Source organism: Balaenoptera physalus (genome assembly GCF_965194825.1).
Source record: "Balaenoptera physalus genome assembly, chromosome: 5".
Lineage (NCBI taxonomy): Eukaryota > Metazoa > Chordata > Mammalia > Artiodactyla > Balaenopteridae > Balaenoptera > Balaenoptera physalus.
The window spans coordinates 117,773,537-117,797,456 of record NC_138884.1 but is presented as its reverse complement, the minus strand read 5'-3'; the positions used below and the strand labels follow the sequence as shown (position 1 = coordinate 117,797,456).

Genomic DNA, 23,920 nt, shown 5'->3' with positions numbered 1-23,920 from the left:
CAATGCTGTGACTTTACAGAAGTCACAGAAATTGAGAATGTTAAAATGTATATTTTAATTCTATATTTTGGGACCACTAAGCATAAAGATTCCATTTGCCTTTTCTCAGTTCATTCAATTTTATCATCTTCTTTCAAGCTGCTTCATGCTCTCATCAAATAATCCCACCCTCAAACTGTATCAATTAAAAACCACATTTCTATAGGTAATCTATAGAATCCAATTATGATGGGAAAAGTTTAAAAATACATTTTTTTCATTTGTTTTTATTTTAAACTTACTGTGCATGTGCTGAAGATACAATTTCATTGTGATTTTTTGTAAATATTGATAAAACTATTACTGTTCAATGGACCAAAAAGTAAAATAATAGAAGGATGATAAACTATAACAATCATTTCAAATAATCAAAATGGGCAAAGCCAGAATAAATAAAGCAAAGGATTAATTCACTCACCCAACAAGTATTTATCGATCAACTCAGTATGCACCAGGGAAAGACAGAGTAAATTGATGAGCAGGAAATCATTCTATGAAACTATCCTCCAAAGAAAACTGGACAAATTCCATTGTTTCTATCAGTGAGGAGTTTTTCCTGTCATTCAACAGAAGGCAGAAAGATGTGACCCTTGTACAAGTTTCTTAACCTCTCTAAGCCTTAGTTTTTCATCTAAAACATGGAGGTGGTAATAATAGTACCTATCTCATATTGTCCTGATAATTGCTTATGTAATACATGTAATACATTTAGAAAAGTGGCAAAAAGTATGCAATAAACATATTAAAATAAATGCTAAAAAGTATATTGTATTGTCTCTAGGTTATAATTAAACATCCTAATAAATATAAACTCTAGGTAAGCTTGGACCTTTAGTATCTTAGAATAGAATCTATATCATTTCCCCCTTAAGTATTGGATATATAGCAACATCTTCATCTTGAGCTGCTCTCATTTTCTGTACTTTTGTCCTGATCTTTGTGATTTCTGTGCATGTTCCCGTTACGTTGATCCTGAGTACAAACCCTGTCTAAAAGAATGTGCTTCACCCGTTCTTCCTGAAATCTGCCAATAAAGTGCTATTAGTGAACGTGGTTTCTAAGCAACGAGGGTGAAGGGAAATAAAATACATCGTCATCCTCCAGATGAGGGAGACCCTGCCTGAAATACAACTACTTGCAAGGATATTTTTCCTGTTAAAAATAACTTTTTAGATTAGACTCTTCCTTTGCTTCAGAAACAGTCTACACCCATAAGTGAAACCAGCAGAAATTCCACAACTGGACCTGTAAATCACTGGGAAAGGAAGGTATCTTTTCATGTACATATTGACAATTGCCAGTGATTAGCTGTAACTGGCAGGTACCAACTTGCGAGAGATGATTTTGTGCATCTCCTTCCCATTTTCACATTCAGTGACAGTAGTAGCTTAAAATCAGCCAGCTCACTGGTTCTTTAAGAACAGTGTCCAGGGGGTCTTACTTCAATCATCCAACTGTCCAACCATCCATCCATCTGCCCATCTTTCTTTCCATACATCACCCTTTCCACTCATCCATGCATTGGGGTACCCATCTGTACATCCATCTATTCACGTATGCATTTACTCACCCACCTACCATCCATCCATCCATTCAACTGCCCATATGTACATCCATCTACAGCTATATCCACCACCTACATCCTAAACTGCTAGCTTGAAATCACCCCATGGATATTGGCGTATGCTAAAATTATGAACTTTGGGGTTTGTTTTTTTGGAGAACTATTTGTTCAACAGCTAGAGGTACTTAACACTAGCATAATATTGACAATAACCTAGTGACTAGTCCCTTCCTCTGAATTTTTTTTTCATATATTAAATGCCAGTTTATTTTAAACTGACCATAAACATCATGGGATGGCTGAGCATCCTGCCATATCAGGCCAAGGGGTCTGTCTGAACTTTTCCTCATATAGAGGAGCACACAGGGAGCCTGAGACTCAGAAAATACTCAGCCAAGAGGACCTGGAGTGAGGAGAGGATATCAGGAGGCCAGGATGCCCAGTGTTCTAAGAGGTAGAATTTAGGTGGGGAGGGGGAGGGTTGAGGAGGATGGGGAAATGGATACAAATTTCACTTCATAGGTACTAGTGTGAAATAAATGAAGAAATTTACATTTTCCCCTATAACTGAATTTGTTTTTTCTTTTGAGACCTAGTCCACAAAATTCTGAAGACTTAATTTCAGTCTTTCCTGCCTTCCCCCTGGAGTTAGACCTAAATTTGAGTCCTTGGTACCACAGTGTGGATTGGAAGGGTAATATGGCTGATCACTGGTGATATCAAATACTCATACTGACATCTCATCCGTTAAGGAATACACATTCCCATCTTTTTTCCCATAACTGATTTATTCGGGTCACTGCTGGACATCTTTGCCACATGGGAACTATTCTACTGCTCCCATCAGCTCTGAGCCTTAGGAAACTGTGAGGCTAATTCAGAAAAATCTGCCCAGACACCCTCCAGAGGATTTCCACTCTCCCAGGCTCTACTTGAAATGCTTTGGGGAAGGTGATCACATAGGACTCTTCTGCTCTCAGGTACTTGAACTTATCTGAGGATTTGTGATACCTTTTTCCTCCTCCTGGAAATAGCAGAATCGTTTCTATGGGATCTGTCAGCAGAAAATGATTTATTCTCCCTAGTTCTCCCATCACTCCCCCTTGTCCTGGGAATGTTTCTCAGTGTAGATAAAAAAAGACTTTCTTTTATAGCATCATGGATTTTATATTCCCTAAGGTTTTTTAGACCTAGTTTCACAATTCAAAGCTTAAGATTCGGGAGATTAAAAGGTCTTTTTTTTTTTTCTGTTTTTCTGTTCCGGGTTTCTCACCTTAGATGACCACTTCTGAGTACATGAAATGCTGAGAGGTGGAAGAAAAAATAAGTACAGAAAACTGCAAGCACATTTGATAAAACTTCAAATAATCATATCCCACCATACTTGCTTTAACATATTTTCTTATAAGACAAAGGGAGAAACGTCTCTTAAAATAATTACATGGCTTATATTTTATAGGTGGTTGTAGAGTCAAGCAAGGGGTTACAAGCAGAGTGTTTGGACAGGAAACGAGCAAACTTTTAAGGATTAGGTCCAGGAGCAGCTAGTATAGAATGTGATTGGACACCTGTATCACAGGGGGGTAGTTAAGGAGACATGTATAGCTGCATGCATTAGAAGGCAGAACACACACACACACACACACACACACACACACACACACACAGGCTTGTTTTACATATTCCACATGTAATCTCCTTACCTTTTTCTTCTAGATTTTTGAAAATCAGAGTGAGATTTTAGGTTTCAGGGTACACATGAAAGTTGTTTTTTGACTTTCCACTTCAAACACTGGCATTGGAGGACTAGGTTAAAATCTAATGAGGAATGTGAGATATCATAAAGGTCCATTAAATGCTGAAATTCAGCAATGTTTTTGAGTGGTTAAAACATCTTAAATCATATTACTCCCTAAAATCTCCTTTTTGTAAAGAATGTGAACTACTGATATCATATATTCACAATGTTTGGTGCCCTTTTCTAAGCTTTCTCAATAATTCACCACTTCTAACTTCCATAACACTATAAGAGGATAATGAATCATTGTGAGTGTGAGCTCAATATAAGTTATTTCACTTCCCAAAGAGAGAAAGAAAATGTCACGCAGAACATTCTAAATGAAAGGGCTTATCCTGATCCTACACTATTCCAAAAGGAGGATTCATTCAAATACATCTGTTAATCTTTCTCACAAAGACAAATTTTGCAAGAGTTGACCAAGGAAGGACAGATAATATAACATGGAAATCTTCTGCATGACTATAGTATTTCTCTAGAGCATACTTATTGTTAATTTATGACTTTGCACCTTCCACAAAGGCTACTGGGAAGAAATTCTTCTAGGCGCTTTTATTCTTTTGAAGGTAAGTTCATAAGTAAGACAATTTACTGCAGGAAAAATTATAGGGCATTATGCATTACTTAGATTAACCCTTGTGTTCTTACTGACTTCAGAAATGAAAAACGTAAATGATGAGTAGAGCAAGAGTTGTTTAATCAGTTCTATACAACGCCCTCTTAAAATGCTACAGTGAAAAGACAGGAGACCCCAAATGACCAAACAGGAAGTCAAAGGAAGCTATATATACAAACACTGAACTAGGGAATCCCTGTGATGCTTAATATTCATTTCACTCAGTGCATATAATCTTTTACACATCAAGAGATATCTTTCACCCAGGATTAATCAGTATTAAAATAACACATAATATAATATAAGGTGATTCCTCACCAGGGAAGAATACTAGAATTTTCTTTATTTTCTGCTTTGGAGATAACACCAAAACAACAACACCAAAAAATGACAAATAAGCCTACAGGTACCGCTGTTGTCATCTTGGAAAAAAATACCTTTGTGGCAAATGCCAAGACAGTGTTGGCAAAGCTACACATTGAATCATAAAGACACAGGTTTTGTGCATCAGTTATAGCAACCTGAGTTCATATTAGTTAAACTCTACAACACCTAGCAAAAACTAACTCTTTTATAAAGACAGAGAGTAGCATTAAGTTCAAGCAGAGTGGCATCCAGAAGATAACCATGTTTGCCTTGTATATTCTCCATGACTCTTGATAGATGAATTATTTTGATCATATATTATTTATGTTTATAGGCCATTTAAAATCATTTCTTGCACATCATATTCTACTACTAATTTAAACAGATTGACTGGTTAAAGAGAAGAACATATGTTTTTGGAGGCAAATAAGTCGCTTTCAATTCCAATGCTTTCACTTAATACCTGTATGACTTAAACACATTGCATAAAACTTTTTGGGCATCAGTTTCCTCATTTGTAAAATAGGGATAAAATTATCTAAACTGTAAGACTGTTGTGAGTATATAAAATACGTATATAAAACAACTAGCAGAGTAACTAACCCAGAGTCAGTACTGGCTAAACACTGGTTCTCTCTTGTCTTCCTTCTCTTCTCTGTTACTGAACACAAAAGACATGTTGAGAAAATATGAAAAACACAAATCTTACTAATCTTTCAGCTCTAAAAATCTACTTTGGAGCATCCCCTTAGCCCAGGTTGCCTAGAAAATAGAGCCTGAGGCACAGCTTGAGTACTGATGCTTTGCTGGGCAATGCCAGAGTAGCAAAAAGGAATATAAGGCAAACAGGAAAAAGAAATGAAGAGGTGTGAATTACCCAGAGGTCCTTGCTTCATGAAGAGATACAAACCTTCCCTCTGTTACTTACAACATCAACAATCAGGCTATAAAGAAACACCATGCCCCAAAATGGACAAAGAAGGGAAATGGAGAGGGACTTTATCTGTCTGCTTCCACCATCTTCCATTGGTCAGTGTTTGCCAGTGGGGATTCCGGCTTGCATCTGACAGGTCAGATAGTGGAACTGCCCAGAGTGCATATGGAGGGTCTCCTCAGCAGCAGCCAGAGCAGAGTAAAGGATCAAGGGCTCAGAGACAGGTAAACAGAATCTGAAGCAGCACCTAGGAGATGTCACCATGGTTCTCACCAACTTTTCTTCATTAGATTTGCTTGAGTGTCATGTGGCACCAAGTTCCCTTTCTTGAATCCCTTAAGTTCTTATTGTTGGATTTTAAGCAGACATGGATGAGAGAGGTCTTTTGACATCAGAAACATCTGTATAGAGGTGTCACATCACAATCTGAGGCATGAAGTGGCAGATAACTTTGAGCAATATCAAAATTAGATATTGGCCTTCCAGTCTTGTTCAGTCTTAAGTCATGGCTCTGGATAATAGATTCCAGTGCTGCATACCAGGTAACACAGAGTTGTGGTATCATCCTGAATTTTTAAAAGAGGTTTATGGCTAGTAGAAATTGGAAATTTTAGCCCTAGAGGCATGCTGGAAGAATTCTTGACTCACAGAAAAATAACAGATGTTTCAACCTCATTTTGTACCGAGTTCCAAGATGTTGCACTTGAGTGTCAAACAGTTGGGGCCTAAGTGCCTCTGGCATCGTATAGGTCAGCACAACTACAAGAAAATGTACTCACTTGGACTCTGAAGTCAGTTACTACTTGACTTTTCTGCAAATATGTAATGTAGATAATTCTAATGCCTCAGAACAACTTTTACCAGTAAAGGATGGCGGAAGTTGGTAATAGTTACATTTTGAGAAAGGAAGAAAAAGAATAGGATGACTTGTGAAAAGTACTATTTTATTCTTGGTGCAGGTAGTTCAGTATTTTTAGGAACTTACTCTTCAGAGGTAAAGATAACATAAGCAGAGTTTCAATAACATAAAGAAGTTATACTGTAAGTTTTAACTTCACATATTCAATGCATTCAATGTTATAAGAGTTCTATACATCTCTACATAAATTCATCTACTTCTTTCTGTAGAATAATTATTTAGTTGTTTTAGTAAAATATTATAAATGTTCATTTTAATGATATCTGGTCATCCTGGCTCTACTACTAATTAACTGTGGGACTCTGAGAAAATTACCTCACTTCTTTGTTCCTCAGTTTCTTCATTCATAAATAGAGGTAATAACAGTTATTCTGATGACTGATAGAGTTAATTGTGTACTACTAAAAAAAGCACTGGGCATTTGTCAATTGCTCAAAAAAAGCTGGTTATTGTTTTTATTATTATTTAGTAGTATTAGTGGCAATATAGTCATATAATGCAGAAGAGTTCAAAAAAAGTAAAAAATCACACCAAATCCGCCTTACATAAATAATCATCCTAATAATAACTGAACATTATTTTGGTATCTCTCTACACATGCATACAGATAGAAGACTACATGCATACAAAAAATACATAGACCACCAAAACAATCTTTGAAAATTAACACTTTATTTTCTATTTTAAAATAAAAATATCAAATTTAACTGTAAATGTAACAGAACTAAGAACTGAAGGGAAAATAAGGGGATTACTGAACATCAAATCTTCTCTAACCAATAGATAGTTCTTGAAAGAGACATCTGAGATAAGAAACAAAGTTAAAAACCATTAAGAGACTGAAGTCATTAGGTTTTTTTAAACTTTTTTTTTTTGCTTTGTGATATTATCAACTGTCTCCATGTTTTAAAAGACAAAAAATAAATCCATAACTTGTTCCATCTTCCCTCTTCCATTCCTTTTTGAAATATATACCATTTATTTTATATTTTCAAGGTTTATAACTTATATTCTGATCTTAGACTATAATTCTCCATTTTCTAAACAAAAACGTGTTCTATATTTAAAAGAACTCAAGTCTTTCACCACTTTTGTGCTATTTTTTGTTTTGGTTTGTTATTTTTGTTGTTATTGTTATTTGGACTTTTGTTTTAAACCAAAGTGTGCTTCTTTAAGTGTGGTTCTTTGTTTCAATTCACTTCATGACTGTCTGGATTTCATCAAGTGATTTTTTCAAGAAGAGCTCAAATGTGCTATCTTTGTGCCTGCCTGAGATGTTTGTCTTTTGTCTTTATCTTCAGAAGACAACTTGGCTTGGTAAAAAATTCTTGGGGCTGGTTCACATTCTCCCATCACACCATTGTTTCACTGTCATCTAGCATTGAGTTTGCACTAGTCAAACCATGACTTCTTCCATTCACCCTGGTTGCCTGGATTTTATCAGTATGTCTGTTTTCAAGAAGGTTTCTAAACACTCTGCTCCTTGAGCTTTTCCTGTTTAGGAATATCTGCCAATTACTTTTACACTTGCCTGACAACTTGGACCGCGTATATAATAGTCTTTAGAAATACTTTCCCATGTAACAATTGTAAATATATATGCACCCAACATAGGAGCACCTCAATATATAAGGCAAATGCTAACAGCCATAAAAGGAGAAATAACAGTAACACAATAATAGTGGGGAACTTTAATAACCCACTTTCATCAATGGACAGATCATCCGGACAGAAAATCAATAACGAAAGACAGGCCTTAAATGACACACTAGACCAGATGGACTTAATTGATATTTATAGAACATTCCATCCAAAAGCAGCCGAATACACTTTCTTCTCAAGTGCACATGGAACATTCTCCAGGATAGATCACATCTTGGGCCAGAAATCAAGACATGGTAAATTTAAGAAAATTGAAATCATATCAAGAATCTTTTCTGACCACAACACTATGGGATTAGAAATCAATTATAGGAAAAAAACTAAAAAACACAAACATGCAGGCTAAACAATGTTACTAAACAACCAATGGATTACTGAAGAAATCAAAGAGGCAATCAAAAAATACCTAGAGAGTGAACTGATGAGGATGATTATAATTTTTGTGACTTTCTGTTTGAATAAACAAACAACAACAAAAAAAAACCTAGAGACAAATGACAATGAAAACAAAATGGTCCAAAACCTTTGGGACACAGCAAAAGCAGTTCTAAGAGGGAACTACATAGCAATAAAATCTTACTTCAGGAAACAAGAAAAATATCAAATAAACAACCTAACCTTACACCTAAAGCAACTAGAGAAAGAAGAACAAACAAAACCCAAAGTTAGTAGAAGGAAAGAAATCATAAAGATCAGAGCAGAAATAAATGAAAGAGAGATGAAGAAAAAACAGTAAAGATCAATGAAACTAAAAGTTGGCTCTTTAAGAGGATAAACAAAACAGATAAACCTTTAGGCGGCCTCATCAAGTAAAAAAGGGAGAGGGCTCAAATCAATAAAATTAGAAATGAAAAAGAAATTACAGTGGACACCACAGAAATACAAAGGATCATAAGAGACTACTATGAGCAACTATATGCCAATAAAATGGACAACTTAGAAGAAATGGACAAATTCTTAGAAAGGTACAATCTCTCATGACTGCACTGGGAAGAAACAGAAAATACGAACAGACCAATTATCAGTACTGAAATTGAAACAGTGATTTAAAAACTTCCAACAAACAAAAGTCCAGGACCAGATGGCTTCACAGGCGAATTCTATCAAACATTTAGAGAAGAGTTAACACCTATCCTTCTGAAACTCTTCCAAAAAATTGCAGAAGGAACACTCCCAAGCTCATTCTATGAGGTCACCATCACTCTATACCAAAAACAAAGATATTACAAAACAAAGAAAATTACAGGCCAATATCTCTGATGAATATAGACGCAAAAATCCTCAAAAAAATACTAGCAAACCGAATCCAACAATACATTACAAGGATCATCCACCATGATCAAGTGGGATTTATCCCAGGGATGCAAGCATTCTTTAATACCTGCAAATCAATCAGTGTGATACACTGACCTGTACTCAGAAAACTAATGAAAGTTTTATAAGACACTGATGAAAGAAACTGGAGATGACACAAACAAATGGAAAGATATACTATGTTCTTGGATTGGAAGAATCAATATTGTCAAAATGAATATACTACCCAAGGCAATCTACAGATTCATTGCAATCCCTATCAAATTACCAATGGCATTTTCCACAGAACTAGAACAAAAAATTCTAAAATTTATGTGGAAACAAAAAAGACCCCAAATAACCAAAGAAATACTGAGAAAATAAAATGGAGCTGGAGGAATCAGACTCCCTGACTTCAGACTATACTACAAAGTTACAGTCATCAAAACAGTATGGTACTGGCACAAAAACAGTAATATAGATCAATGGAACAGGATAGAAAGCCCAGAAACAAATTCATGCACCTATGGTCAAATAATCTACAACAAAGGAGGCAAGAATATACAATGGAAAAAAGACGGTCTCTTCAATAACTGGTTATGGGAAAACTGGACAACTACATGTAAAAATATGAAATTAGAACAGTCTCTAACATCATACACAAAAATAAACTCAAAATGGATCAAAGACCTAAATGTAAGGCCAGACACTATAAAACTCTTAGAGGAAAACATAGGCAGAACACTCTTTGACATAAATAGCAGCAATATCTTTTTGGATCCACCTCCTAGGGTAATGAAAAGAAAAACAAATACAAACAGATGGGCCCTAACTAAACTTAAAAGCTTCTGCACAGCAAAGGAAACCATAAACAAAATGAAAAGACAACCTACAGAATGGGAGAAAATATTTGCCAATGAAGCAACCGACAAGGGATTAATCTCCAAAATATACAAACAGCTCATGCAGCTCTATGTCAAAAAAACAAACAACCCAATCAAAAAATGGGCAGAAGATCTAAATAGACATTTCTCCAAAGAAGACATACAGTTGGCCAAAAAGCACATGAAAAGATGCTCAACATCACTAATTATTAGAGAAATGCAAATTAAAACTACAATGAGGTATCACCTCACCCCGGTCAGAATGGCCATCATCAAAAAGTCTACAAACAATAAATGCTGGAGAGGGTGTGGAGAAAAGGGAACCCTTCTACACTGTTGGTGGGAATGTAAATTGGTACAATTATGGAGAACAGCATGGAGGTTCTACAAATAGAACTACCATATGATCCAGCAATCCCACTCCCGGGCATATATCCAGAGAAAACTCTAATTCAAAAAGATACATGAACCCCAGTGTTCATAGCAGCACTATTTACAATAGCCAAGACATGAAAGCAACCTAAATGTCCACTGACAGATGAATGGATAAAGAAGATGTGGTACATATATACAATGGAATATTACTCAGCCATAAAAGAGAATGAAATAATGCCATTTGCAGCAACATGGATGGTCCTAGAGATTATCATACTAAGTGAATTAAGTCAAACAGAGAAAGACAAATACCATATCATATTGCTTAATGTGGAATCTAAAAAAATGATACAAATGAACTTACTTACAAAACAGAAATAGAGTCACAGATGTAGAAAACAAATTTATCGTTACCAGGGGGGAAAGGGGAGGGGAGGGATAAATTAGGAAATTGGGACTGACATTTACATACACTATATATAAAATAGATAACTAATAAGGACCTACTGTATAGCACAGGGAACTCTACTCAATACTCTGTAATGACCTATATGGGAAAAGAATTTTTAAAAGAGTGGATATGTGTATATGTATAACTGATCCACTTTGCTGTACAGCAGAAACTGACACAACATTGTAAATCAACTATACTCCAATAAAAATTAAAAAAAAAAAAGAAATACCTTCCTGCAATACTTGATAGATAGGACTTTATTTTCTTTTGGTCTTTTTGTATTGACTGTTGCTGTGGAGAAATTTAAACCCAGCCTTTAAATGTCACAATAACTAAGAAATCATTCCTTAGCCTTAGGACTCAATAATTTATATAAGATACGTCAATAATTTTTCCCTGGAACATGATGTATCCTTACATCTGTAGATTTATTTTTTTCTTTGCTTTAGAGAAATTATCTTCAATTGTATCTTTAAATACTTCTGTCCATTTTATTGAATTACCTAATCAGGTACACCAATTTTCCTAATGTTGAACAGTTTTTGTCCTATTTCTCTTTTTTTATCTTTTTCTAGTTGTTTTAATTTCTTTTTCATCTACATTTCCTGTGACTATATTGAAATTTTCTTCTATGTAACTGTTTTAAGAGTCAGCTGTGTCATCTATTTCTGTGTTTCTTAATTATATAACAGTATTATTTTGAGTGCTAATTTTTCCCCATCTTTTGACAATCTCCATTTTTATCCCAGTCTGTGTGTTTATCTTTAAGGTTTTGTTTTATTGAATCTGTGTTATTACATCCTTTGGTAAAAACAAAATACTTATAGGAAATGTTTTTCTATCTCATGTTTTTCAAACCTGGGTTCTTCCTTCCTTTTTTATATTATACTTCTTTATTTCATTTCTAGTAATAGTGTGTTTTCATATCTGCCATTTCTTTTTATCTCACTGTGCTTAAGTCAGGCAGTTATAACCAAGCCTTCTATTTCCTCTGAAAAAGCATTAACAGTTTCCCTTTGATTCTCTTTCCAGCTTATTTCAAGCCTGATTGTGCTCTATACAACAAAGTGGCAAGGAAATAGGAGAGGGAGAAGGGGGGAAACTTTACTGAGGCTACTAACAACCTTTGTTGGATGATGTGGGCTCCACTGTCTCTTCGGAGATTTAGCTAAACACCATGTACCAGAATTCTTTACATTTGGTCGATGCATTCCACTCCTGTGGGGGAATATTCCCCCAATTCAATGAAGAGCCCATCAGAATTTCTGTATTGTAACTCCACCAATATCAATATCCTAGTTGTGATATTGGATTATAATTTCTCAAGACGCTACCACTTAAGAGACTGGATTAAGGGTATACAGGACTTCTCTGTATAATTTCTTAGAACTGTTTGCAAATCTATAATTATATCAAAATTAAAAGTCTAATAAAATGTAAAGATATAATAGTCCTCTCAAAATTATTAGTGACATTGAGCACTAAGATTAATCAATATAAATGTCTTAGAATAATATGGTTATGAAACTCAATGAAACATAAATTATTTATAAAAGCAGAGCAATAACATGAAGCAATAATGTAATAATATTTCTATAAATATAAGATTCCAGAATTATTAACAGAGTATTAATTGTGGTAGGGATTGTGACAGGGAGATGACAGAATGCTCTGAATTCCTTATCTCACTTAGGTAAGACACAGTAGAAAACTCTCCCTCCCAAAATTTTGAGAATAAGATTTCAGAAACTAAATATAATATTGAAAATCTTAACAGTATTTGCTAGTTCAATGAAGAATAAGATATATGCATATTAAGAACAAAGTAATATAAAATCAGATAAAGCAAATCATATAGAAAAGTTGTAAACACTATAAATAAGAATAAAAAAACAAAAATCATTAAAAAAATGCAGAGCGCATCAGAAAGAGTCAACCCCTATAATTCACATCCGCTATTTCATTCATCCATTCATCCAGCAGCTCTTTCCATCTCCCCACCTCTCCCCCTTTAGTAATACTTCACACCATGGGAAGGAAACTTTAGCTAGGATTCTCAATGAACCTTATCTGTCCAACTCCCACCCATCCTGACTGTGGTTTGTTTATTCTGCCTTCTTTCCCCTGACTTTCATTCAAATATGAACTTAATGTTAAACATAAAGCATTCTAAAGGCAACACTAATTCCAAACTGAATCTAGATTACCACTCTTTGGTAAATGACAGCACATATATGCTCAAAGACGGAAGCCGGTTTATTCTGAGTCAGTCAGGACGAATAGGCAGAGAGGGCACAGATAATACTAATCAAACTCAACAGCAAAAGAGGTACTGGAGCCATTGACCATGTCTGTAGAGCTGGACTTAGCAATGCAGCTGGGCAAACAAGTAATGGTGTCTAAGGGTCCATCAGTCTCAGTTGAGATTAAATTATTGATATTGAAAAGTCTAAGATATCAAAGATCTCACAAACTGAGCAGAAACAATGATAGTGAGATGTGAGCTAGGCACTGCATAGTAAAATAAGTAGGTAAGTGTAATCTGTAGAAACCGGGAGAGGACCCAAATAATAAGTCAAGATTCAGGAACAGGATCCTAGGAAAGTAGAGTCAGAAAGAGAGACAGAATTCATAAGGGTAACAGGGCAACTTGATTATGTGGTGAAAGAAGAGCTCAGAAGACAGATCAAAGCCTACATCACTGAAGTACTCACAGGCAGTGAGAAGTGGACCTGAGGAATGACAAGGATGCCAGTTAAGTACTAGGCTTCTGTATCTCAGGTTTAACTTTCTATTAACTCCCATTCAATCCACCACTAGAACAACGTGATACTTTCTTTACTGCTCAGGATTGGCTCAGAAACCAAGCTGGGAAAGAGTCTTCAAGAAGGAATATCATGACAGCTATGCATGTTTGAAACTGGAAATGGCAGAGGAAGAAGAAAGCCTCCTGGAAGCTAGTTGGTGGTAAGTTTGTACACAATCAGCTTCTACGAAGAATTCTCCCCAGTTAGAAGGGCAAGGTTATTAGTCCACTAGTGGCCCTGGATATAGGTGCCATACAGGTTATTCCTAAAGTTTATCATTTTCACAAAGTCTCACCTTACTTTGAGGTTCTAGTTTAAGCACAATTGCAATAACCCAGTGACCTGTGCAACGTGTTTAAAGACATCTATTTGATTAAATATGATTAAGATACTCAGTTTCCCTTTAGGATTTCCCTGGCCACTGCTACCCCTGCCTCATCACCTTCCCCAGGAAAAGGTATATTTTTAAATTGTTTATGTGAATTTTCACAATGGAATGGCATTCTTTTCTCTTGTAAACACTGAATTACTTGATAAATTGGCTAACCACTTCCTGAACCCAGGCCGTCTCACGGTGCCTAGTAAGGTAAAGCAGTCTTTTCCTAAGAAGTTTTGGAGCGGCCACTTACTCATGATGGCAGGTGGGAAGCCCTGTATTATATATTCCCAACACATTTTCCAAAAATAGCTTCTGTGTATTTATTGTAATCCAAAATCTTAAAAAAAAAAACAAAAAACACTAATCTTTAGAAAACCTATGAAGTATTTTTTTTTTGCATTTTACCTTAATATACAATCCTAAATATTAACTGTAAAATAGCAGTTAATTTAAGCTAAAAATGAAAAGAACTCTATGCTAGTAGCAAAGATGCACAGGTTATTTCCATTGCCTCCTACCCCCATCACTGTATAGCTTAGTTTACATAATTAAGAAGGTGATGAAAAAGTCATCATACTCACAATAATAAGGGATATGAATCCTCAGGTGGTGACACACAGGCACGGAGATGTTCAAGCAGAAATTCTGGGTGACCATCTATTAGGAATGCTGTGGAGCATGTTAAAATTTCTTTTAATTGAGTAAAATTCTCACCAACTCTAACAGTCTATGATTATTTTCTATTCTAAACTTCATGAAAGTTGATTTAGAACAGGTAAGGGGAAGGGGAAAAAATAGGATCTCATGGCTATAGATTTTCAAAGAGAATATTGCTCAAAAAAGATGGGAGATTCCTAAGCCTAATTATCTGTCTCTACATTCTCATATAATTACATTAAGGAATGGAGAGACAACATCTAAACCAGTGGTTCTCAAAGCGTGGTCCAGAACACTGAGGGGTCCCTAAATTCCTTTCATGTAGCTGCAAAATCAAAACTATTTTTCCTAATAACACTAAACATTATTAGTTTTATTTTTCATTTGCTCATAATGTGTACAATGTCATTTTGAGAATCTAAACGTGTAATAATATCATCGCTGTGCTAGCTAATGAAATGAATGAAAAGAATGTGCATTCATTTTTTAAAAATTTTCTAAGACAGTGGCTTTCAAGTACAAACATGTGCATTTTCAGATATTAATTCAGTTTGCTCTCGGTACTTCTGTGCCCTTACTAGCTTTCTTCACTTTATTTCTGCTATAATCTCTGTAACCTTATTATCATCCATAAGTCATTATTTTGAAATCTCAGAGTTTTCCTTTTGCCTACTTGTAAACACAAAAAGTTGGTGAATGTTATAGTCCTGTTTTGCAATAGTATTTTTAAATTTCTGTTTTAATTTCTAATACACTAAAAGTCTTAGCCATCTTCAATAATGTTAAGAGTGTAAAGGGGTCCTGAGACGAAGAAGTTTGAGAAGCACTGATCTAAACAAACTTCTTTGCCTAAACATGGTGATCTCTGATGAGCACACAAAATTGTATAAAATCTATAAAGAGGTGCCATGATGGCCAAAGATGAATCCAAAAAGCTATACAAAACTAGAGTTATTAGTTAGAAATTCTAAATTCAATATCAAATATTCTTAATCATTTCAGAAAAATAAAAATTATAAGTACTTTGCCTGGAGATGGTCTAAAGGTAAATGGAGACAAAGAAAAATGTTTCCAATATTATTTTTACAATTAAAAACAATGACTTCTATGGTCAGTGGGCTTATTTTGGGCCACAGGAAAATATATTTATCTACTGCTCCCCTTCCATTGTTGCAGAAAGGTGCTGGTATGGAGTGTGTCATCCTCTTTCTTTGTTGGTGGGGCAGAGGAACAGAATCTTAGAAAGAGAGAAGGCAGACACAAGTTGTATATGCATAAATGTCTCTCTTGTTTAATTGGTTCTACCACCTATAACATTTTTGGTAGCTCAGAATGCTGAAGAATATTACAGTAGCACTACTAAAAATCCATGTATTAATGTTTAATTGCTTAGTAATCTCTTATGTTAGAAAAAGTTCATATGTTTTATACATTTCTGTGTAAGACTCTTTCACAGTCAACACACCTTTATACCAAGAGTTCTTAACACAGGTTTTATGGTTAGATTTCACAGGCTCTATAAACATTTCATTAAATTGCCTAAAAAGTGTTCATGTGAGAATATATGGGCATTTTCCTGGGAAGATGAGCTGTAGCATTCATCAGATTCTCAAGGAAGTTTTAGTCCCAGAAAATATTCTTAAAATACTGCGTATGGCTAATGTTTAAAATAACATTTAATTGAAATGGCTAAGTAGTGCAGCAATTTTTTAAAAAATTCTTTGTCATCAGGGTCATTTTAATGAGGTCCAAATTTAAGAAACAGTCCTTTTTTCTTATCTATAATTTACAAATGTATATCCATATAAGCCTATGGAAATATCATCAGAAATGTCCTACATAATTCATTTTAAAGAATGTTTGAATTTCTGAGAGCTGTCAAAGTTTCCAAAATAAACAAGGCAAATAAGTGTATAATATGTATTGTTTAATTGGGGATAATTCACATTCTTCTAATGTTTACCTTTAAGAAAATGTTTTAGGACAGTATGGAAAGCAGCTGATTAAATGAATAAGATTTATGATAATGTGTATTTCATTAAGTCTTAGTATTCCTTTCTTAAACTTTGAATGTGTCCCCTAAGACCAAAATGGGGCACTTCCTGTCTATTTCAGCTTCAGACCTAGAGTCAAACTTTCTTCTATTTTTTGCGCTAATGGAAAAATAACTAAACTGAAATGCATGGAATGACATTTTGAACACAGGAAGAAGAAGAATCAGATATTACTAAGAAAAGTGAATTTATTTCACAAGCAATAAATATTGTTATCACTATATGTGAATATGTCATTTCAAAACTTTGGATACTGGTTATTACTCATATTAAATATAATGAATTGGGAAGCCAAACATATTTAGTTTTGTCAATCTGTGCTACAGATATTGTTATGAGTTAAGACAACGTTACAAAGTTTGGACGGCATATTTTTCAGTCGTAGGTTCAACTGCATATAACAGAAATATCTGAATAACAGGGGTTTAATGAGAAGTTATTTCCCTCTCATATGAAAGAAAACCAGAGAGAGAGTCAAACTAGGTCTAATGAAATGACTTTTCAAAAGAATTTAGCTCCTTCCAGCTTTCGCCTTTCCCATCCCTGGGGTGTGGTCCTTGCCTCAGGTTTCAAGGAGGCTGCTCCTGCTCCCTAGGCAGTAGGATGAGCACAGAATGAAAAAGGCATCTCTCCTCTCCTTTAAGGGAACTTCCATGAGTCCTACACAACATCTCCAGTTCCATTCATTAGCCAGAACTCTGTCATCACCAATTGTGGTAGACGAAATGGCTCCCCAAAAGTGTCTGCCCCCAATCCCTGGAATTTGTGAATATGTTAAATTATATGGCAAATGGGACTTGGCCGAGGTAAATAAGGTTACAGACGTTAAAAGAGGGAGATTATTCAGGTGGGGCCAACTTAATCCTATGAGCCCTTACAAGCAGAGAACTTTCTCCAGCTGGAGGCAGAAGGAAGCCATGGCATAAGCGGAAATCAGAGACATTCCCAGCACGATTCAACTCACCACACCTCTGTCGGCCCTGAGATGTAGGAACCCACATGCAATGACCAGTGAAAGGCCTCGAGGTGCTAAGGGCAGCCTGAAGCTGACAGCTAGCAAGGAAACAGGGTTCTGGTCCTACAAATTCAAGGAACTAGTTTCTGCCAACAACCTGAGTGAGTTTGGATGTGAATTCTTCCCTAGAGCCTTCCAACGAGAACACAGTCGCTGACACCTTGATTTTTGCTTTGTAAAACCCAGAGTAGAGAAACCAGCCAAGCTAACCCAGACTTCTGAACTGCAGAACCCTGATATGACAAAATCTGTGTTATTCTAAGCTACTGAATTTGTGCTAATTTGTTACAGCAGCCATAGAAAACTAATATACCTGGTCACACCCAGCAGCAATAAAGGTTGGGAAATATGGTCTTCTAACTATGTGGCGGTATGTGCAGCTGAAAACTTTGGGTCAGTTTGAAAAAGAATAGGGAGAATGTGTATTTGTTCAGCAGCTAGTCTCCACCACAGAAGGAGAAGGGAGGTTTGAATTAATGAAAAAGAAAGGAATAAGGCGGGTTTAGTATTTTTAGCATTAAATGGAATAGAAGCAAAAGTAAATGAATATAGCTCTCAAAGAGGTTCAAAATATCAAACTATTTACCTCTAATTTTGCCCCTGAATGTGCTATGCCTTTACAGCTGAATACAAGGTGATACAATCAAAGCTCTCTCATCTCTCATGTATGAAACTGGCAACTGGTCAGTTAATAATTTTCTTAAAAGTCAGTTACATTGGGAATCATAATAAAAATTACATATCTTCAAGATTGTATTTTAGCTTAAAACATAAATGTACATTCATAGGCCAATCTTTTTATGTAGAGTCCGGGCCATTCTTTGAATGTATGGCAAATCATGGTTTTCTTGCACTATTTCTAACATCTCCAGTTTGAGTTTCTTTAAAATAAAGCAAAAACTTAAAGAAATTTTCAATTCAATCTGAGCACATAATCCTTCTAAAGTTTCTTTAGAAACCTATCTCTTCTACAATGAATTCATTATCATTCCTTTTATCTGCTTACCTGTATGCTTCTCAAACTACTATTCAACTTCAATGAAAGTTTTCTAAAACTTTCATTTATTTTGCACACATATTTCATGAGTGTATGTAATAGTCTATAAAAATACACAATCCCAATAATAAGTACTATTTGCATGTACAGGTTTGGCTGTTGATGAATGAGAAAGAAGTGAGGGGGGTGTACTGGACTCTACCTGGTGCTTGGACCTTCTTGGTGGAGTAGGTGTAAGGCAGTATATTTGCAGAGGGAAGAGAAAGCAACTCTTAATTAGGTGGGTCAGTTCAAAAGAGGAGAATAAGAGGATTTGCAATTTTTCACCATCCCTACAGAAAAACAAATCAAAACAAAACAGAAAATTGTATTTCTACCTACACATTCAAATTCTAGCTTCATTGAGATCTTTGAACTATATCTCCTTCAAGCAAGTAGAACCATCAAGCAGTTCTCATACTCAAGAAACTGTTAAGGCTTGAAAAAAAATAAACTCACACCATTTCCCTCTTCCCTTGGAAAAAGCTCTTGTTCCTTTGTGAGCCCGAGAAGTCAAGTAGAGTTTCTCAGAAAAAAGGTGTGGTGGAGGAGAACTCACCAAGAATGGAAGGTGCCTATTTGTCCAAACAGAGGGAGGTGCGTAAAGCGGGAGGGAGGAGGGTGAGATCCTTTTCCATAAATGTTCTTGTCTTCCAAAATGGCAACTTGAATGCACATTTCTGAAGAGGAAAAGTAAACAGTTTCTAGTAAAACAATTGAAAATTCACCCTCATAAACTAAACTTTGTCTGCTAGAGACCTTCAATTATGTCCTGACCTCCCAAACTGATTTCATGTTTTAAAACAAGATGTAATTTTCATTTGAGAATGATTCCTTTCCAGCACCAAGCTTTTAAGTTTCTCTTATTGGATTAGTTTAATAGCTTTAACCTTTCTAATTTAATTTATAAAAATCTTAATGACAAAATTTCAACACTGTAAAAAGTTTTTAAATAAAAAATTAACTATGACTCTTACCATTCCAAGAAAACTATTTTCCTTTTAAACTTCTCTACCAGGGTTTTGTCTTTATGCATACATAGTTTTGACATAACTGTAAACACCATGTATACTTTTATTATATTATTCTATTTACATTTGACATTATATGATAAAAATTCTTCTATGTTTGTTAAATAGTTTTCACAATTACCATTTGGGGAATTTCTTTCCAAACTAACATATGCTTCATGTTAGGAATACCATTCTCTGTACCATAACCTTGACTGTCTTATTACGATAGGTAGATAATTGTTCATTAGCTATACGCTGACACTAATAGCATGGGTTAGAGTCTGGGCTTTGAAATCAGGCAGGTTTTTGCTTTAAGTCTGGACTCTGTCCTGGAGTAGCTAATGTGACTTTGGGTACCTGAAGGTGCCACTTGTAATTTGGGAAAAAAAATAGTATTTAAGTCATAGAAAATTGCAAAGATTGAGTAAAATTATGCATATAAAGCACCTGACCACAATGCCTGACACATAGTATTTAACAAATGGTAGTTACTGTGAGATAATTAGTATCTGTTCTGCTTAAGCACTATATACACTTCAATTCTCACCTTTATATTTCCTAATTTAAAAATAAAAATTGAGAGAGAGGAAGACCTAAATTAAACTATACCCTCCTCATAATCAGTTCCCAACCACATTAGCCCTAGATGTTGTACACCTGCTATCTACCCTGCTCACTGGCTCAGCACCTGCTATTTTGTATTCCCATTTATTTTCATCCGAACAGGGCATATCTCTTCAAATAAACTGTAAGCTACCCAAGGCCAGGATAATATTGTGCCTCTTTGTGGCTCAACAAGATGTCATCACTTTCACTCTGTTACATCTCCAAAGCAGTGTCTTTGTCCAGTATTTCCACATCACCCTGGGTACTGGCACTGCTTCCAATTTGGCTCATTTCCTTATACTTTCTAACTGGATTTTATAGTTTTGTCTCATCTTCCTTGGTCTGGCTTTACACATCTTCTAAATTAATGTTAAGAACATTTGGATTTAAAAAGAAGAGATGGTGGTGGAAGGAAATGTAGCTTTGGGTGGAGAATAGAGTATTTCAAACACTAAATGGATAAATAAATTTAAAACTTTTGTTTAAACTAGTTTTCCATTGTATTTATTTACTGTTACAAATCCTTTACTGAAGGAGTCTTAAGCACAAGCATATTTGAAACAAGAGGTTATTTTAAACATATGTGTGGGCATTATCCAAATTTATGCAGTAAGCCCTACCCCAGAATCAGCCAATTTGGCAGGTTTGGCAGGTTTCAAAACTGATTTTTACGATAGGGCCCAGTGGAATCACAAACTTCGTTGCATTTGACAGGTTTATCACTCAAGTCCCACACAGACCAACCGCCACTGACACAAAGATTGAAAGACACCCATTTTGACGACCATAGGAAAGTCAAATGAAATTCAGGCAGAATAGCTCCATTGTACATTCATATCTGTAACCTGAAAGTACCATCTGTCATATGTCAAACTTAATGTTGGCAATGGTTTCATTTTATTCTGCTGTTGCCAAATCAAAAGTTATACTTTTTAACTTGCTGGGTCCTTAACATACCACAGCTTATAACAGGGAAATATCTAGCTGACCCACCGTTCAGGAACTAGAGGCATTGAATATAAAATCACAAGTGTTGAGCAGGGATCGTATGAAATCTCAGCATCATTTAAACCTAATTACACTTATGAGTTATAGATGGCTTCTAAAGTGGTGAAAGCTTTATTTGCGGTATTTAGAGTTTGCTTAGGACAAAAATAATATCTGATTTAAATTGAATTTGTAGAACTCAACCTCATAAACTTATGCTATGGTAAACCACAGACCAAAGAAATTCACTGAAATAAAGTCTCCTCATGTTTTTCAGGGCAGAGCAAAGGAGATACCCAACTGGGGCATTGTGAGGGAGGGACATGTCAGGCTAGTTATACAATACCCATAACTTCCACCGTTAGTATTAATATTAGTAAAAAGTCTGATCAATGGATGAGAACAATTATAAACTAAGGAAAGGCTGATCACAAGAGAGAAATAAAAGAGATTATTTCAAAAAAGTGGAGGAACTTTCATGAGACTCTTCATGAGCCAGTGGAATTAAGCTGTTTGGAGCAGTGTCCACTCAGAATTCCATTTTCCCCATCTCTCCCTGTTGAACCCCCTACCTTTGCCTCCAACAAAAACTCTGGTCACCTTTTCTGCAAATCTTTTCCCGATACTCCTCATGGCAGTGGATCCCACCATCTCCTGGCTTTCCCATTAGGGCGAGACTTACCACAGCCTCCTAAGTGACGTCTCTGTCCCCTGTTAAATTCCCGGCTTCCTGAGGGTGGAGAACGTAGTCTGCTGTCTTTAGAGACCCCCAACCTTGCGCCTAGCATAATGCCCCCTAAGTGGGAGGGAGATAAGAAATTGTACTGACTCCGATAAGCATGGGGCTTTCCTACTCCCTGTCCAGCAGATGGCAGCAGTGCTGCCTTTAGCGGAGGCAGAGGATTTTCTCAACATTTGGGCCTCCGCTCGTTAATAAAAAGCACTGCTGCATTTCCCTCTTTCTCCTGCATCCATGGCTGAGCCATCAGCTCATGAACATTAATTCACAGCAGTGTGCATGCCAACAACATATGAGTCCCTGATTTGCCAGTCTCTGTGTAATTACCTGAAAAATGGAGGTGGAAATTTTGAAATTTAATAATCCCCCTTCCTCTCTTCCCACTAACACACATTTTGAAACACATGGGATAATTGCTATTAACATAATAGATCACACATATGTGATGAGTAAAGTGCACTAGGGTAGGGGGCGGATATATCCTCCATTCCGCCTGTTCCCAGCTGGAGAGACTTTAGCTATAAACAAACCCTTCAGCCTTTCTTTCCACCCTGACTTATTCCTCCTTTTGGGAGCAGAATCAGTTGGTCTAACTGGTGGATGTGGGAGAAGTCTCTGAGTAAGTTTACTCAGGCTTTTCCTCTTTTTCTCCTTCTGGAACCATCTATGCAAGAGCCCTGCTTTCAGGTCTGCTCCATACCATGTGGTAAACATTCTGATCCATGTGGGAGGTCTGCCGTTTTCAAGCATTGCTTATGCCAGATGAGTAAGTGTATGTAATAGTGGCAAAGTGTTAGGAAGGCTATTGTGGCTGCATATCTAAGTGCTTTCTTCAGACCAGATTTTGATTAGTAATAAAGCTGGCATTTTTGATCTCCATCTATCTGATACCTTAGTCTACCCTTATAAAGGAGAAGACAGTATTTTATTTAGGGTCCCCCAAACCCTAACAAATAGAATACAAACTGCCTTACTTTTTAAAGCTTAATAAAAAGAACAAGAAATTCCCCTCATTTTTTTATACATAAATATCTCTCTTGTTTTACAGCCAACATTTAAACTAATATTCTTTTTTTAAAACTAATATTCTTTAAGATTTCTTACTTTCAATCATTAGCTGCTTCATCAAATGCTGAAATTAAGTAACATTTTAAAAAACAAGCCCTCAAAGACTATTCTTTTTTACTACAAATAATTGGCAGCAAAATCAGTGGATATAAGCAACTAGTCTTCGCAACAAAGTAATTTTATGTGGGCCTGACATCGGCTCACTGCCACCCGCCCCCCCGCCCCTCCCCCCCGGCCCCCAACTGGGGAAACTTTCATTCCTTCTGAAAGTAGTGTGCCATACTTTCAACATTTGGTTAACCAAATGGAACAAAGCACGCTCATTTACCTCACTGAATGAAATGCTCAAAAGCATTTTGCTTTCTTGACTAGCCAAGTCTTATAGCTTTGTATATGCTCTATTTCTTAATGAGGACTTGAGCAACTAATTATTTCAAGGCCCTAGAGCAGTCTTCAATATTCTCAAAATAAACTTTGACATTTTTAGTTGCTAATCAGCTACAGCTGAAGGGAAATTTCAGAAGCATTAATGGATGGGCTAATGATATATCATTTATATTTCAAAGCCAAAAATTCTCCCTTTTTATCCTAAAATTAGCATAACCCTTAACCATTCTGAAATCAAGATTCAAACAGCAACATTTGTAGCCTCTTC

The 23,920-nt window shown here is 35.8% G+C and overlaps 1 long non-coding RNA gene across 1 annotated transcript; it reads right to left on the bottom strand.

Moving 5' to 3' along the window:
* Positions 1-1,080: 1,080 nt before the first annotated feature.
* LOC309661390 lies at positions 1,081-23,449 on the bottom strand. The gene is made up of 2 exons (XR_014264011.1): positions 19,412-23,449; positions 1,081-14,759 (listed from the first exon to the last, which is right to left on the bottom strand). It is a non-coding gene; the product is annotated as an uncharacterized lncRNA (long non-coding RNA).
* Between the last annotated feature and the right edge of the window lie 471 nt (positions 23,450-23,920).